The sequence below is a fragment of the Rhipicephalus microplus genome, unplaced genomic scaffold (assembly GCF_043290135.1).
Source record: "Rhipicephalus microplus isolate Deutch F79 unplaced genomic scaffold, USDA_Rmic scaffold_13, whole genome shotgun sequence".
NCBI classification, from domain to species: domain Eukaryota; kingdom Metazoa; phylum Arthropoda; class Arachnida; order Ixodida; family Ixodidae; genus Rhipicephalus; species Rhipicephalus microplus.
In genome coordinates, this window is record NW_027464586.1 from 5,705,449 (window position 1) to 5,720,626 (window position 15,178).

Genomic DNA, 15,178 nt, shown 5'->3' on the forward strand with positions numbered 1-15,178 from the left:
GTGTGTTGCTTTTTTCATTTTGGGCTGATAGCTTTGAAAATATGCTTTGATGGTGGTGAGTGTGAAGCAGGACTGTCTCCGTGACGCAATTGGCTAGCGCGATCGGCTGTTAACCGAGAGGTTTGAGGTACGAGCCCACCCGGTGGTGGTGCGGCGCTTTTTTTTCTTTGGGCTGATAGCTTTGAAGAAATGTTCTGATGGTGGTGAGAGTGGAGCACGACTGTCTCCGTGGCGCATTTGGCTAGCGCGGTCGGCTGTTAACCGACAGGTTGGAGGTTCGAGCCCTCCCGGGAGTGGTGTGTTGCTTTTTTTATTTTGGGCTGATAGCTTTGAAAATATCTTTGATGGTGGTGAGTGTGAAGCAGGACTGTCTCCGTGACGCAATTGGCTATGCAATCGGTTGTTAACTGAAAGGTTGGAGGTTCGAGCCCTCCCGGGAGTGGTGTGTTTCGTTTTTTTCTTTGGGCTGATAGCTTTGAAGGTAGGTTCTGATGGTGGTGAGAGTGAAGTAGGACTGTCTGCGTGGCGCAATTGGCTAGCGCGATCGGCTGTTAACCGAAAGGTTGGAGGTTCGACCCCACGCGGTGGTGGTGCGGTGCTTTTTTTCTTTTGGCTGATAGCTTCTAAGATATGTTTTGATGGTGGTGAGAGTGGAGCACGACTGTCTCCGTGGCGCAATAGACTAGCGCGATCGGCTGTTAACCGAAAGGTTGGAGGTACGAGCCCTCCCGGGAGTGGTGTGTTGCTTTTTATTCTTTGGGCTGATAGCTTTGAAGATATGTTCTGATGGTGGTGAGAGTGGAGCACGACTGTCTCCGTGGCGCAATTGGCTAGCGCGATCGGCTGTCAACCGAAAGGTTAGAGGTACGAGCCCACCCGGTGGTGGTGCGGCGCTTTTTTTCTTTGGGCTGATAGCTCTGAAGAAATGTTCTGACAGTGGTGTGAGTAGAGCATGACTGTCTCCGTGGCGCAATTGGCTAGCGCGATCGGCTGTTAACCGAGAGGTTCGAGGTACGAGCCCACCCGGTGGTGGTGCGGCGCTTTTTTTTCTTTGGGCTGATAGCTCTGAAGAAATGTTCTGATGGTGGTGAGAGTGGAGCACGACTGTCTCCGTGGCGCATTTGGCTAGCGCGGTCGGCTGTTAACCGATAGGTTGGAGGTTCGAGCCCTCCCGGGAGTGGTGTGTTGCTTTTTTTTATTTTGGGCTGATAGCTTTGAAAATATCTTTGATGGTGGTGAGTGTGAAGCAGGACTGTCTCCGTGACGCAATTGGCTAGCGCGATCGGCTGTTAACCGAAAGGTTGGAGGTACGAGCCCACCCGGTGGAGGTGCGGCGCTTTTTTTTCTTTGGCCTGATAGCTTTGAAGATATCTCCTGACGGTGGTGAGAGTGGAGCACGACTGTCTCCATGGCGCAAGTGGCTATGCGATCGGCTGTTAAGGGAAAGGTTGGAGGTTCCAGCCCTCCCGGGAGTGGTGTGTTGCTTTTTTTGGGCCGATAGCTTAGAAGATATGTTCTGATGGTGGTGAGAGTGGAGCACGACTGTCTCCGTGGCGCAATTTGCTATCGCAATCGGCTGTTAACCGAAAGGTTGGAGGTACGAGCCCACACGGTGGTGGTGCGGCACTTTTTTTTTCTTTGGGCTGATAGCTCTGAAGAAATATTCTGACGGTGGTGAGAGTAGAGCACGACTGTATCCGTGGCGCAATTGGCTATGCGAAATGCTGTTAACCGGAAGGTTGGAGGTTCGAGCCCTCCCGGGAGTGGTGTGTTGCTTTTTTTTGGGCTGATAGCTTTGAAGATATGTTCTGATGGTGCTGAGAGTGGAGCAGGAGTGTCTCCGTGGCGCAATTGGCTAGCGCGATCGGCTGTTAACCGAAAGGTTGGAGGTACGAATCCACCCGGAGGTGGTGCGGCGCTTTTTTTTCTTTGGGCTGATAGCTTTGAATATATGTTCTGATAGTGGTGAGAGTGGAGCAGCACGACTGTCTCCGTGGCGCAATAGGCTAGCGCGATCGGCTGTTAACCGAAAGGTTGGAGGTACGAGCCCTCCCGGGAGTGGTGTGTTCCTTTTTATTCTTTGGGCTGATAGCTTTGAAGATATGTTCTGATGGTTGTGAGAGTGGAGCACGACTGTCTCCGTGGCGCAATTGGCTAGCGCGATCGGCTGTCAACCGAAAGGTTAGAGGTACGAGCCCACCCGGTGGTGGTGCGGCGCTTTTTTCTTTGGGCTGATAGCTCTGAAGAAATGTTCTGACAGTGGTGTGAGTGGAGCACGACTGTCTCCGTGGCGCAATTGGCTAGCGCGATCGGCTGTTAACCGAAAGGTTGGAGGTTCGAGCCCTCCCGGGAGTGGTGTGTTGCTTTTTTTATTTTGGGCTGATAGCTTTGAAAATATGTTCTGATGGTGGTGAGTGTGGAGCAGGACTGTCTCCGTGGCGCGATTGGCTAGCGCGATCGGCTGTTAACCGAAAGGTCGGAGGTACGAGCCTACCCGGTGGAGGTGCGGCGCTTTTTTTTCTTTGGGCTGATAGCTTTGAAGCTATGTTCTGATGCTGGTGAGAGTGGAGCACGACTGTCTCCTTGGCGCAATTGGCTAGCGCGATCGGCTGTTAACCGAGAGGTTGGAGGTTGGAGCCCACCCGGTGGTGGTGCGGCGATTTTTTTCTTTTTGGCTGATAGCTCTGAAGAAATGTTCTGACGGTGGTGAGAGTGGAGCACGATTGTCTCCATGGCGCAATTGGCTATGCGATGGGCTGTTACCTGAAAGGTTGGAGATTCGAGCCCTCCCGGGAGTGGTGTGTTGCTTTTTTTTTGGGCTGATAGTTTTGAAGATATGTTCTGATGGTGGTGAGAGTGGAGAACGACTGTCTCCGTGGAGCAATTGGCTAGCGCGATCGGCTGTTAACCGAAAGGTTGGATGTTCGAGCCCACGCGGTGGTGGTGCGGTGGTTTTTTTTCTTTGGGCTGATAGCTTTAAAAATGTTCTGATGGTGGTGAGAGTGGAGCACGACTGTCTCCGTGGCGCAATTGGCTAGCGCGATCGGCTGTTAACCGAAAGGTTGGAGGTTCGAGCCCACCCGGTGGTGGTGCGGCGCTTTTTTTCCTTTGGGTTGATAGCTCTGAAGAAATGTTCTGACGGTGGTGAGAGTGGAGCACGACTGCTCTTCGTGGCGCAATTGGCTATGCAATCGGTTGTTAACTGAAAGGTTGGAGGTTCGAGCCCTCCCGGGAGTGGTGTGTTTCGTTTTTTTCTTTGGGCTGATAGCTTTGAAGGTAGGTTCTGATGGTGGTGAGAGTGAAGTAGGACTGTCTGCGTGGCGCAATTGGCTAGCGCGATCGGCTGTTAACCGAAAGGTTGGAGGTTCGACCCCACGCGGTGGTGGTGCAGTGCTTTTTTTCTTTTGGCTGATAGCTTTGAAGAAATGTTCTGATGGTGGTGAAAGTGGAGAACGACTGTCTCCGTGGCGCAATTGGCTATGCGATCGGCTGTTAACTGAAAGGTTGGAGGTTCGAGCCCTCCCGGGAGTGGTGTGTTGCTTTTTATTCTTTGGGCTGATAGCTTTGAAGATATGTTCTGATGGTGGTGAGAGTGGAGCACGACTGTCTCCGTGGCGCAATTGGCTAGCGCGATCTTCTGTCAACCGAAAGGTTAGAGGTACGAGCCCACCCGGTGGTGGTGCGGCGCTTTTTTTCTTTGGGCTGATAGCTCTGAAGAAATGTTCTGACAGTGGTGTGAGTAGAGCATGACTGTCTCCGTGGCGCAATTGGCTAGCGCGATCGGCTGTTAACCGAAAGGTTGGAGGTTCGAGCCCTCCCGGGAGTGGTGTGTTGCTTTTTTTATTTTGGGCTGATAGCTTTGAAAATATATTCTGATGGTGGTGAGAGCGGAGCAGGACTGTCTCCGTGGCGCAATTGGCTAGCGCGATTGGCTGTTAACCGAGAGGTTCGAGGTACGAGCCCAACCGGTGGTGGTGCGGCGCTTTTTTTGGGCTGATAGCTTTGAAGAAATGTTCTGATGGTGGAGAGAGTGGAGCACGACTGTCTGCGTGGCGCAATTGGCTAGCGCGATCGGCTGTTAACCGAAAGGTCGGAGGTTCGACCCCACGCGGTGGTGGTGCGGTGCTTTTTTTCTTTTGGCTGATAGCTTTGAAGAAATGTTCTGATGGTGGTGAAAGTGGAGAACGACTGTCTCCGTGGCGCAATTGGCTATGCGATCGGCTTTTAACTGAAAGGTTGGAGGTTCGAGCCCTCCCGGGAGTGGTGTGTTGCTTTTTATTCTTTGAACTGATAGCTTTGAAGATATGTTCTGATGGTGGTGAGAGTGGAGCACGACTGTCTCCGTGGCGCAATTGGCTAGCGCGATCTTCTGTCAACCGAAAGGTTAGAGGTACGAGCCCACCCGGTGGTGGTGCGGCGCTTTTTTTCTTTGGGCTGATAGCTCTGAAGAAATGTTCTGACAGTGGTGTGAGTAGAGCATGACTGTCTCCGTGGCGCAATTGGCTAGCGCGATCGGCTGTTAACCGAAAGGTTGGAGGTTCGAGCCCTCCCGAAGTGGTGTGTTGCTTTTTTTATTTTGGGCTGATAGCTTTGAAAATATATTCTGATGGTGGTGAGAGCGGAGCAGGACTGTCTCCGTGGCGCAATTGGCTGGCGCGATTGGCTGTTAACCGAGAGGTTCGAGGTACGAGCCCACCCGGTGGTGGTGCGGCGCTTTTTTTGGGCTGATAGCTTTGAAGAAATGTTCTGATGGTGGAGAGAGTGGAGCACGACTGTCTCCGTGGCGCGATTGGCTAGCGCAGTCGGCTGTTAACCGACAGGTCGGAGGTTCGAGCCCTCCCGGGAGTGGTGTGTTGCTTTTTTTATTTTGGGCTGATAGCTTTGAAAATATGCTTTGATGGTGGTGAGTGTGAAGCAGGACTGTCTCCGTGACGCAATTGGCTAGCGCGATCGGCTGTTAACCGAAAGGTTGGAGGTACGAGCCCACCCGGTGGAGGTGCGACGCTTTTTTTTCTTTGGCCTGATAGCTTTGAAGATATGTCCTGACGGTGGTGAGAGTGGAGCACGACTGTCTCCATGGCGCAAGTGGCTATGCGATCTGCTGTTAACTGAAAGGTTGGAGGTTCCAGCCCTCCCGGGAGTGGTGTGTTGCTTTTTTTGGGCTGATAGCTTAGAAGATATGTTCTGATGATGGTGAGAGTGGAGCACGACTGTCTCCGTGGTGCAATTTGCTATCGCAATCGGCTGTTAACCGAAAGGTTGGCGGTACGAGCCCACACGGTGGTGGTGCGGCACTTTTTTTCTTTGGGCTGATAGCTTTGAAGATATGTTTTGATGGTGGTGAGAGTGGAGCACGACTGTCTCCGTGGCGCAATAGACTAGCGCGATCGGCTGTTAACCGAAAGGTTGGAGGTACGAGCCCTCCCGGGAGTGGTGTGTTGCTTTTTATTCTTTGGGCTGATAGCTTTGAAGATATGTTCTGATGGTGGTGAGAGTGGAGCACGACTGTCTCCGTGGCGCAATTGGCTAGCGCGATCGGCTGTCAACCGAAAGGTTAGAGGTACGAGCCCACCCGGTGGTGGTGCGGCGCTTTTTTTCTTCGGGTTGATAGCTCTGAAGAAATGTTCTGACAGTGGTGTGAGTGGCGCACGACTGTCTCCGTGGCGCAATTGGCTAGCGCGATCGGCTGTTAACCGAAAGGTTGGAGGTTCGAACCCTCCCGGGAGTGGTGTGTTGCTTTTTTTATTTTGGGCTGATAGCTTTGATAATATATTCTGATGGTGGTGAGTGTGGAGCAGGACTGTCTCCGTGGCGCAATTGGCTAGCGCGATCGGCTGTTAACCGAAAGGTTGGAGGTACGAGCCTACCCGGTGGAGGTGCGGCGCTTTTTTTTCTTTGGGCTGATAGCTTTGAAGATATGTTCTGATGGTGGTGAGAGTGGAGCACGACTGTCTCCTTGGCGCAATTGGCTAGCGCGATCGGCTGTTAACCGAGAGGTTGGAGGTTGGAGCCCACCCGGTGGTGGTGCGGCGATTTTTTTCCTTTTGGCTGATAGCTCTGAAGAAATGTTCTGACGGTGGTGAGAGTGGAGCACGATTGTCTCCATGGCGCAATTGGCTATGCGATCGGCTGTTAACTGAAAGGTTGGAGGTTACAGTCCTCCCGGGAGTGGTGTATTGCTTTTTTTTCTTTGGGCTGATAGCTTTGAAGATATGTTCTGATGGTGGTGAGAGTGGAGCACGACTGTCTCCGTGGCGCAATTGGCTAGCGCGATCGGCTGTTAACCGAAAGGTTGGAGGTTCGAGCCCTCCCGGGAGTGGTGTGTTGCTTTTTTATTTTGGGCTGATAGCTTTGAAAATATATTCTGATGGTGGTGAGAGCGGAGCAGGACTGTCTCCGTGGCGCAATTGGCTAGCGCGATTGTCTGTTAACCGAGAGGTTCGACGTACGAGCCCACCCGGTGGTGGTTCGGCGCTTTTTTTGGGCTGATAGCTTTGAAGAAATGTTCTGATGGTGGAGAGAGTGGAGCACGACTGTCTCCGTGGCGCAATTGGCTAGCGCAGTCGGCTGTTAACCGACAGGTCGGAGGTTCGAGCCCTCCCGGGAGTGGTGTGTTGCTTTTTTTATTTTGGGCTGATAGCTTTGAAAATATGCTTTGATGGTGGTGAGTGTGAAGCAGGACTGTCTCCGTGACGCAATTGGCTAGCGCGATCGGCTGTTAACCGAAAGGTTGGAGGTACGAGCCCACCCGGTGGAGGTGCGACGCTTTTTTTTCTTTGGCCTGATAGCTTTGAAGATATGTCCTGACGGTGGTGAGAGTGGAGCACGACTGTCTCCATGGCGCAAGTGGCTATGCGATCGGCTGTTAACTGAAAGGTTGGAGGTTCCAGCCCTCCCGGGAGTGGTGTGTTGCTTTTTTTTGGGCTGATAGCTTAGAAGATATGTTCTGATGATGGTGAGAGTGGAGCACGACTGTCTCCGTGGTGCAATTTGCTATTGCAATCGGCTGTTAACCGAAAGGTTGGCGGTACGAGCCCACACGGTGGTGGTGCGGCACTTTTTTTCTTTGGGCTGATAGCTTTGAAGATATGTTTTGATGGTGCTGAGAGGGGAGCACGACTGTCTCCGTGGCGCAATAGACTAGCGCGATCGGCTGTTAACCGAAAGGTTGGAGGTACGAGCCCTCCCGGGAGTGGTGTGTTGCTTTTTATTCTTTGGGCTGATAGCTTTGAAGATATGTTCTGATGGTGGTGAGAGTGGAGCACGACTGTCTCCGTGGCGCAATTGGCTAGCGCGATCGGCTGTCAACCGAAAGGTTAGAGGTACGAGCCCACCCGGTGGTGGTGCGGCGCTTTTTTTCTTTGGGTTGATAGCTCTGAAGAAATGTTCTGACAGTGGTGTGAGTGGAGCACGACTGTCTCCGTGGCGCAATTGGCTAGCGCGATCGGCTGTTAACCGAAAGGTTGGAGGTTCGAGCCCTCCCGGGAGTGGTGTGTTGCTTTTTTTATTTTGGGCTGATATCTTTGATAATATATTCTGATGGTGGTGAGTGTGGAGCAGGACTGTCTCCGTGGCGCAATTGGCTAGCGCGATCAGCTGTTAACCGAAAGTTTGGAGGTACGAGCCCACCCGGTGGTGGTGTGGCGCTTTTTTTCGTTGGGCAGATAGCTCTGAAGAAATGTTCTGACGGTGGTGAGAGTGGAGCACGACTGTCTACGTGGCGCAATTGGCTATGCGATCGGCTGTTAACTGAAAGGTTGGAGGTTGGAGCCTTCCCGGGAGTGGTGTGTTGCTTTTTTTTCTTTGGGCTGATAGCTTTGAAGATATGTTCTCACGGTGGTGAGAGTGGAGCAGGACTGTCTCCGTGGCGCAATTGGCTAGCGCGATTGGCTGTTAACCGAGAGGTTGGAGGTACGAGCCCACCCGGTGGTGGTGCGGCGCTTTTTTTTCTTCTGCCTGATAGCTTTGAAGAAATGTTCTGATGGTGGTGAGAGTGGAGCACGGCTGTCTCCGTGGCGCAATTGGCTAGCGCGATCAGCTGTTAACCGAGAGGTTAGAAGTTCCAGCCCTCCCGGGAGTGGTGTGTTGCTTTTTTTGGGCTGATAGCTTAGAAGATATGTTCTGATGGTGGTGAGAGTGGAGCACGACTGTCTCCGTGGCGCAATTTGCTATCGCGATTGGCTGTTAACCGAAAGGTTGGAGGTACGAGCCCACACGGTGGTGGTGCGGCACTTTTTTTCTTTGGGCTGATAGCTCTGAAGAAATGTTCTGACGGTGGTGAGAGTGGAGCACGACTGTCTACGTGGCGCAATTGGCTATGCGAAAGGCTGTTAACCGGAAGGTTGGAGGTTCGAGCCCTCCCGGGAGTGGTGTGTTGCTTTTTTTTCTTTGGGCTGATAGCTTTGAAGGTATTTTCTCATGGTGGTGAGAGTGGAGCAGGACTGTCTCCGTGGCGCAATTGGCTAGCGCGATTGGCTGTTAACCGAGAGGTTGGAAGTACGAGCCCACCCGGTGGTGGTGCGGCGCTTTTTTTTCTTTGGGCTGATAGCTTTGAAGAAATGTTCTGATGGTGGTGAGAGTGGAGCACGACTGTCTCCGTGGTGCAATTGGCTAGTGCGGTCGGCTGTTAACCGACAGGTTGGAGGTTCGAGCCCTCCCGGGAGTGGTGTGTTGCTTTTTTTATTTTGGGCTGATAGCTTTGAAAATATGCTTTGATGGTGGTGAGTGTGAAGCAGGACTGTCTCCGTGACGCAATTGGCTAGCGCGATCGGCTGTTAACCGAAAGGTTGGAGGTACGAGCCCACCCGGTGGAGGTGCGGCGCTTTTTTTTCTTTGGCCTGATAGCTTTGAAGATATGTCCTGACGGTGGTGAGAGTGGAGCACGACTGTCTCCATGGCGCAAGTGGCTATGCGATCGGCTGTTAAGTGAAAGGTTGGAGGTTCCAGCCCTCCCGGGAGTGGTGTGTTGCTTTTTTTTGGCTGATAGCTTAGAAGATATGTTCTGATGGTGGTGAGAGTGGAGCACGACTGTCTCCGTGGCGCAATTTGCTATCGCGATCGGCTGTTAACCGAAAGGTTGGAGGTACGAGCCCACACGGTGGTGGTGCGGCACTTTTTTTTCTTTGGGCTGATAGCTCTGAAGAAATGTTCTGATGGTGGTGAGTGTGGAGCAGGACTGTGTCCGTGGCGCAATTGGCTAGCGCGATCGGCTGTTAACCGAAAGGTTGGAGGTACGAGCCTACCCGGTGGAAATGCGGCGCTTTTTTTCTTTGGGCTGATAGCTTTGAAGCTATGTTCTGATGTTGGTGAGAGTGGAGCACGACTGTCTCCTTGGCGCAATTGGCTAGCGCGATCGGCTGTTAACCGAGAGGTTGGAGGTTGGAGCCCACCCGGTGGTGGTGCGGCGATTTTTTTCCTTTTGGCTGATAGCTCTGAAGAAATGTTCTGACGGTGGTGAGAGTGGAGCACGATTGTCTGCATGGCGCAATTGGCTATGCGATCGGCTGTTAACTGAAAGGTTGGAGGTTACAGTCCTCCCGGGAGTGGTGTATTGCTTTTTTTCTTTGGGCTGATAGCATTGAAGATATGTTCTGATGGTGGTGAGAGTGGAGCACGACTGTCTTCGTGGCGCAATAGGCTAGCGCGATCAGCTGTTAACCGAAAGTTTGGAGGTACGAGCCCACCCGGTGGTGGTGTGGCGCTTTTTTTTCTTTGGGCTGATAGCTCTGAAGAAATGTTCTGACGGTGGTGAGAGTGGAGCACGACTGTCTTCGTGGCGCAATTGGCTATGCGATCGGCTGTTAACTGAAAGGTTGGAGGTTGGAGCCTTCCCGGGAGTGGTGTGTTGCTTTTTTTTCTTTGGGCTGATAGCTTTGAAGATATGTTCTCACGGTGGTGAGAGTGGAGCAGGACTGTCTCCGTGGCGCAATTGGCTAGCGCGATTGGCTGTTAATCGAGAGGTTGGAGGTACGAGCCCACCCGGTGGTGGTGCGACGCTTTTTTTTTCTTCTGGCTGATAGCTTTGAAGAAATGTGCTGATGGTGGTGAGAGTGGAGCACGGCTGTCTCCGTGGCGCAATTGGCTAGCGCGATCGGCTGTTAACCGAGAGGTAAGAGGTTCCAGCCCTCCCGGGAGTGGTGTGTTGCTTTTTTTATTTTGGGCTGATAGCTTTGAAAATATGTTTTGATGGTGGTGAGTGTGAAGCAGGATTGTCTCCGTGACGCAATTGGCTAGCGCGATCGGCTGTTAACCGAAAGGTTGGAGGTACGAGCCCACACGGTGGTGGTGCGGCGCTTTTCTTCTTTGGCCTGATAGCTTTGAGGATATGTCCTGATGGTGGTGAGAGTGGAGCACGACTATCTCCGTGGCGCAATTGGCTAGCGCGATCGGCTGTTAACCGAGAGGTTGGAGGTTCCAGCCCTCCCGGGAGTTGTGTGTTGCTTTTTTTGGGGGCTGATAGCTTAGAAGATATGTTCTGATGGTGGTGAGAGTGGAGCACGACTGTGTTCGTGGCGCAATTTGCTATCGCGAGCGGCTGTTAACCGAAAGGTTGGAGGTTCGAGCCCTCCCGGGAGTGGTGTGTTGCTTTTTTCTCTTTGGGCTGATAGCTTTGAAGGTATTTTCTCATGGTGGTGAGAGTGGAGCAGGACTGTCTCCGTGGCGCAATTGGCTAGCGCGATTGGCTGTTAACCGAGAGGTTCGAGGTACGAGCCCACCCGGTGGTGGTGCGGCGCTTTTTTTTGGGCTGATAGCTTTGAAGATATGTCCTGGCGGTGGTGAGTGTGGAGCACGACTGTGTCCATGGCGCAAGTGGCTATGCGATCGGCTGTTAACTGAAAGGTTGGAGGTTCCAGCCCTCCCGGGAGTGGTATGTTGCTTTTTTTTGGGCTGATAGCTTAGAAGTTATGTTCTGATGGTGGTGAGAGTGGAGCACGACTGTCTCCGTGGCGCAATTTGCTATCGCAATCGGCTGTTAACCGAAAGGTTGGCGGTACGAGCCCACGCGGTGGTGGTGCGGCTCTTTTTTTCTTTGGGCTGATAGCTTTGAAGATATGTTTTGATGGTGGTGAGAGTGGAGCACGACTGTCTCCGTGGCGCAATAGACTAGCGCGATCGGCTGTTTACCGAAAGGTTGGAGGTACGAGCCCACACGGTGGTGGTGCGGCACTTTTTTTTCTTTGGGCTGATAGCTCTGAAGAAATGTTCTGACGGTGGTGAGAGTGGAGCACGACTGTCTCCGTGGCGCAATTGGCTATGCGAAAGGCTGTTAACCGGAAGGTTGGAGGTTCGAGCCCTCCCGAGAGTGGTGTGTTGCTTTTTTTTCTTTGGGCTGATAGCTTTGAAAATATGCTTTGATGGTGGTGAGTGTGAAGCAGGACTGTCTCCGTGACGCAATTGGCTAGCGCGATCGGCTGTTAACCGAAAGGTTGGAGGTACGAGCCCACCCGGTGGAGGTGCGGCGCTTTTTTTTCTTTGGCCTGATAGCTTTGAAGATATGTCCTGACGGTGGTGAGAGTGGAGCACGACTGTCTCCATGGCGCAAGTGGCTATGCGATCGGCTGTTAAGTGAAAGGTTGGAGGTTCCAGCCCTCCCGGGAGTGGTGTGTTGCTTTTTTTTGGCTGATAGCTTAGAAGATATGTTCTGATGGTGGTGAGAGTGGAGCACGACTGTCTCCGTGGCGCAATTTGCTATCGCGATCGGCTGTTAACCGAAAGGTTGGAGGTACGAGCCCACACGGTGGTGGTGCGGCACTTTTTTTTCTTTGGGCTGATAGCTCTGAAGAAATGTTCTGACGGTGGTGAGAGTGGAGCACGACTGTATCCGTGGCGCAATTGGCTATGCGAAAGGCTGTTAACCGGAAGGTTGGAGGTTCGAGCCCTCCCGGGAGTGGTGTGTTGCTTTTTTTTTCTTTGGGCTGATAGCTTTGAAGATATGTTCTGATGGTGGTGAGAGTGGAGCAGGACTGTCTCCGTGGCGCAATTGGCTAGCGCGATCGGCTGTTAACCGAAAGGTTGGATGTACGAATCCACCTGGAGGTGGTGCGGCGCTTTTTTTTCTTTGGGCTGATAGCTTTGAAGATATGTTCTGATAGTGGTGAGAGTGGAGCAGCACGACTGTCTCCGTGGCGCAATAGGCTAGCGCGATCGGCTGTTAACCGAAAGGTTGGAGGTACGAGCCCTCCCGGGAGTGGTGTGTTGCTTTTTATTCTTTGGGCTGATAGCTTTGAAGATATGTTCTGATGGTGGTGAGAGTGGAGCACGACTGTCTCTGTGGCGCAATTGGCTAGCGCGATCGGCTGTCAACCGAAAGGTTAGAGGTACGAGCCCACCTGGTGGTGGTGCGGCGCTTTTTTTCCTTGGGCTGATAGCTCTGAAGAAATGTTCTGACAGTGGTGTGAGTGGAGCACGACTGTCTCCGTGGCGCAATTGGCTAGCGCGATCGGCTGTTAACCTAAATGTTGGAGGTTCGAGCCCTCCCGGGAGTGGTGTGTTGCTTTTTTTATTTTGGGCTGATAGCTTTGAAAATATGTTCTGATGGTGGTGAGTGTGGAGCAGGACTGTGTCCGTGGCGCAATTGGCTAGCGCGATCGGCTGTTAACCGAAAGGTTGGAGGTACGAGCCTACCCGGTGGAAATGCGGCGCTTTTTTTCTTTGGGCTGATAGCTTTGAAGCTATGTTCTGATGCTGGTGAGAGTGGAGCACGACTGTCTCCTTGGCGCAATTGGCTAGCGCGATCGGCTGTTAACCGAGAGTTTGGAGGTTGGAGCCCACCCGGTGGTGGTGCGGCGATTTTTTTCCTTTTGGCTGATAGCTCTGAAGAAATGTTCTGACGGTGGTGAGAGTGGAGCACGATTGTCTGCATGGCGCAATTGGCTATGCGATCGGCTGTTAACTGAAAGGTTGGAGGTTACAGTCCTCCCGGGAGTGGTGTATTGCTTTTTTTCTTTGGGCTGATAGCATTGAAGATATGTTCTGATGGTGGTGAGAGTGGAGCACGACTGTCTTCGTGGCGCAATAGGCTAGCGCGATCAGCTGTTAACCGAAAGTTTGGAGGTACGAGCCCACCCGGTGGTGGTGTGGCGCTTTTTTTTCTTTGGGCTGATAGCTCTGAAGAAATGTTCTGACGGTGGTGAGAGTGGAGCACGACTGTCTTCGTGGCGCAATTGGCTATGCGATCGGCTGTTAACTGAAAGGTTGGAGGTTGGAGCCTTCCCGGGAGTGGTGTGTTGCTTTTTTTTCTTTGGGCTGATAGCTTTGAAGATATGTTCTCACGGTGGTGAGAGTGGAGCAGGACTGTCTCCGTGGCGCAATTGGCTAGCGCGATTGGCTGTTAATCGAGAGGTTGGAGGTACGAGCCCACCCGGTGGTGGTGCGACGCTTTTTTTTTCTTCTGGCTGATAGCTTTGAAGAAATGTGCTGATGGTGGTGAGAGTGGAGCACGGCTGTCTCCGTGGCGCAATTGGCTAGCGCGATCGGCTGTTAACCGAGAGGTAAGAGGTTCCAGCCCTCCCGGGAGTGGTGTGTTGCTTTTTTTATTTTGGGCTGATAGCTTTGAAAATATGTTTTGATGGTGGTGAGTGTGAAGCAGGATTGTCTCCGTGACGCAATTGGCTAGCGCGATCGGCTGTTAACCGAAAGGTTGGAGGTACGAGCCCACACGGTGGTGGTGCGGCGCTTTTCTTCTTTGGCCTGATAGCTTTGAGGATATGTCCTGATGGTGGTGAGAGTGGAGCACGACTATCTCCGTGGCGCAATTGGCTAGCGCGATCGGCTGTTAACCGAGAGGTTGGAGGTTCCAGCCCTCCCGGGAGTTGTGTGTTGCTTTTTTTGGGGGCTGATAGCTTAGAAGATATGTTCTGATGGTGGTGAGAGTGGAGCACGACTGTGTTCGTGGCGCAATTTGCTATCGCGAGCGGCTGTTAACCGAAAGGTTGGAGGTTCGAGCCCTCCCGGGAGTGGTGTGTTGCTTTTTTCTCTTTGGGCTGATAGCTTTGAAGGTATTTTCTCATGGTGGTGAGAGTGGAGCAGGACTGTCTCCGTGGCGCAATTGGCTAGCGCGATTGGCTGTTAACCGAGAGGTTCGAGGTACGAGCCCACCCGGTGGTGGTGCGGCGCTTTTTTTTGGGCTGATAGCTTTGAAGATATGTCCTGGCGGTGGTGAGTGTGGAGCACGACTGTGTCCATGGCGCAAGTGGCTATGCGATCGGCTGTTAACTGAAAGGTTGGAGGTTCCAGCCCTCCCGGGAGTGGTATGTTGCTTTTTTTTGGGCTGATAGCTTAGAAGTTATGTTCTGATGGTGGTGAGAGTGGAGCACGACTGTCTCCGTGGCGCAATTTGCTATCGCAATCGGCTGTTAACCGAAAGGTTGGCGGTACGAGCCCACGCGGTGGTGGTGCGGCTCTTTTTTTCTTTGGGCTGATAGCTTTGAAGATATGTTTTGATGGTGGTGAGAGTGGAGCACGACTGTCTCCGTGGCGCAATAGACTAGCGCGATCGGCTGTTTACCGAAAGGTTGGAGGTACGAGCCCACACGGTGGTGGTGCGGCACTTTTTTTTCTTTGGGCTGATAGCTCTGAAGAAATGTTCTGACGGTGGTGAGAGTGGAGCACGACTGTCTCCGTGGCGCAATTGGCTATGCGAAAGGCTGTTAACCGGAAGGTTGGAGGTTCGAGCCCTCCCGAGAGTGGTGTGTTGCTTTTTTTTCTTTGGGCTGATAGCTTTGAAGGTATTTTCTCATGGTGATGAGAGTGGAGCAGGACTGTCTCCGTGGCGCAATTGGCTAGCGCGATTGGCTGTTAACCGAGAGGTTGGAAGTACGAGCCCACCCGGTGGTGGTGCGGCGCTTTTTTTTCTTTGGGCTGATAGCTTTGAAGAAATGTTCTGATGGTGGTGAGAGTGGAGCACGACTGTCTCCGTGGTGCAATTGGCTAGTGCGGTCGGCTGTTAACCGACAGGTTGGAGATTCGAGCCCTCCCGGGAGTGGTGTGTTGCTTTTTTTATTTTGGGCTGATAGCTTTGAAAATATGCTTTGATGGTGGTGAGTGTGAAGCAGGACTGTCTCCGTGACGCAATTGGCTAGCGCGATCGGCTGTTAACCGAAAGGTTGGAGGTACGAGCCCACCCGGTGGAGGTGTGGCGCTTTTTTTTCTTTGGCCTGATAGCTTTGAAGATATGTCC

General features: G+C 52.6%; 1 non-coding gene across 1 annotated transcript; it reads left to right on the forward strand.

Annotated features, from left to right (window-relative positions):
* Positions 1–6,532: 6,532 nt before the first annotated feature.
* Positions 6,533–6,609, forward strand: TRNAN-GUU (transfer RNA asparagine (anticodon GUU)). Its single transcript has one exon. It is a non-coding gene; the product is annotated as a tRNA-Asn (tRNA).
* Positions 6,610–15,178: the final 8,569 nt, after the last annotated feature.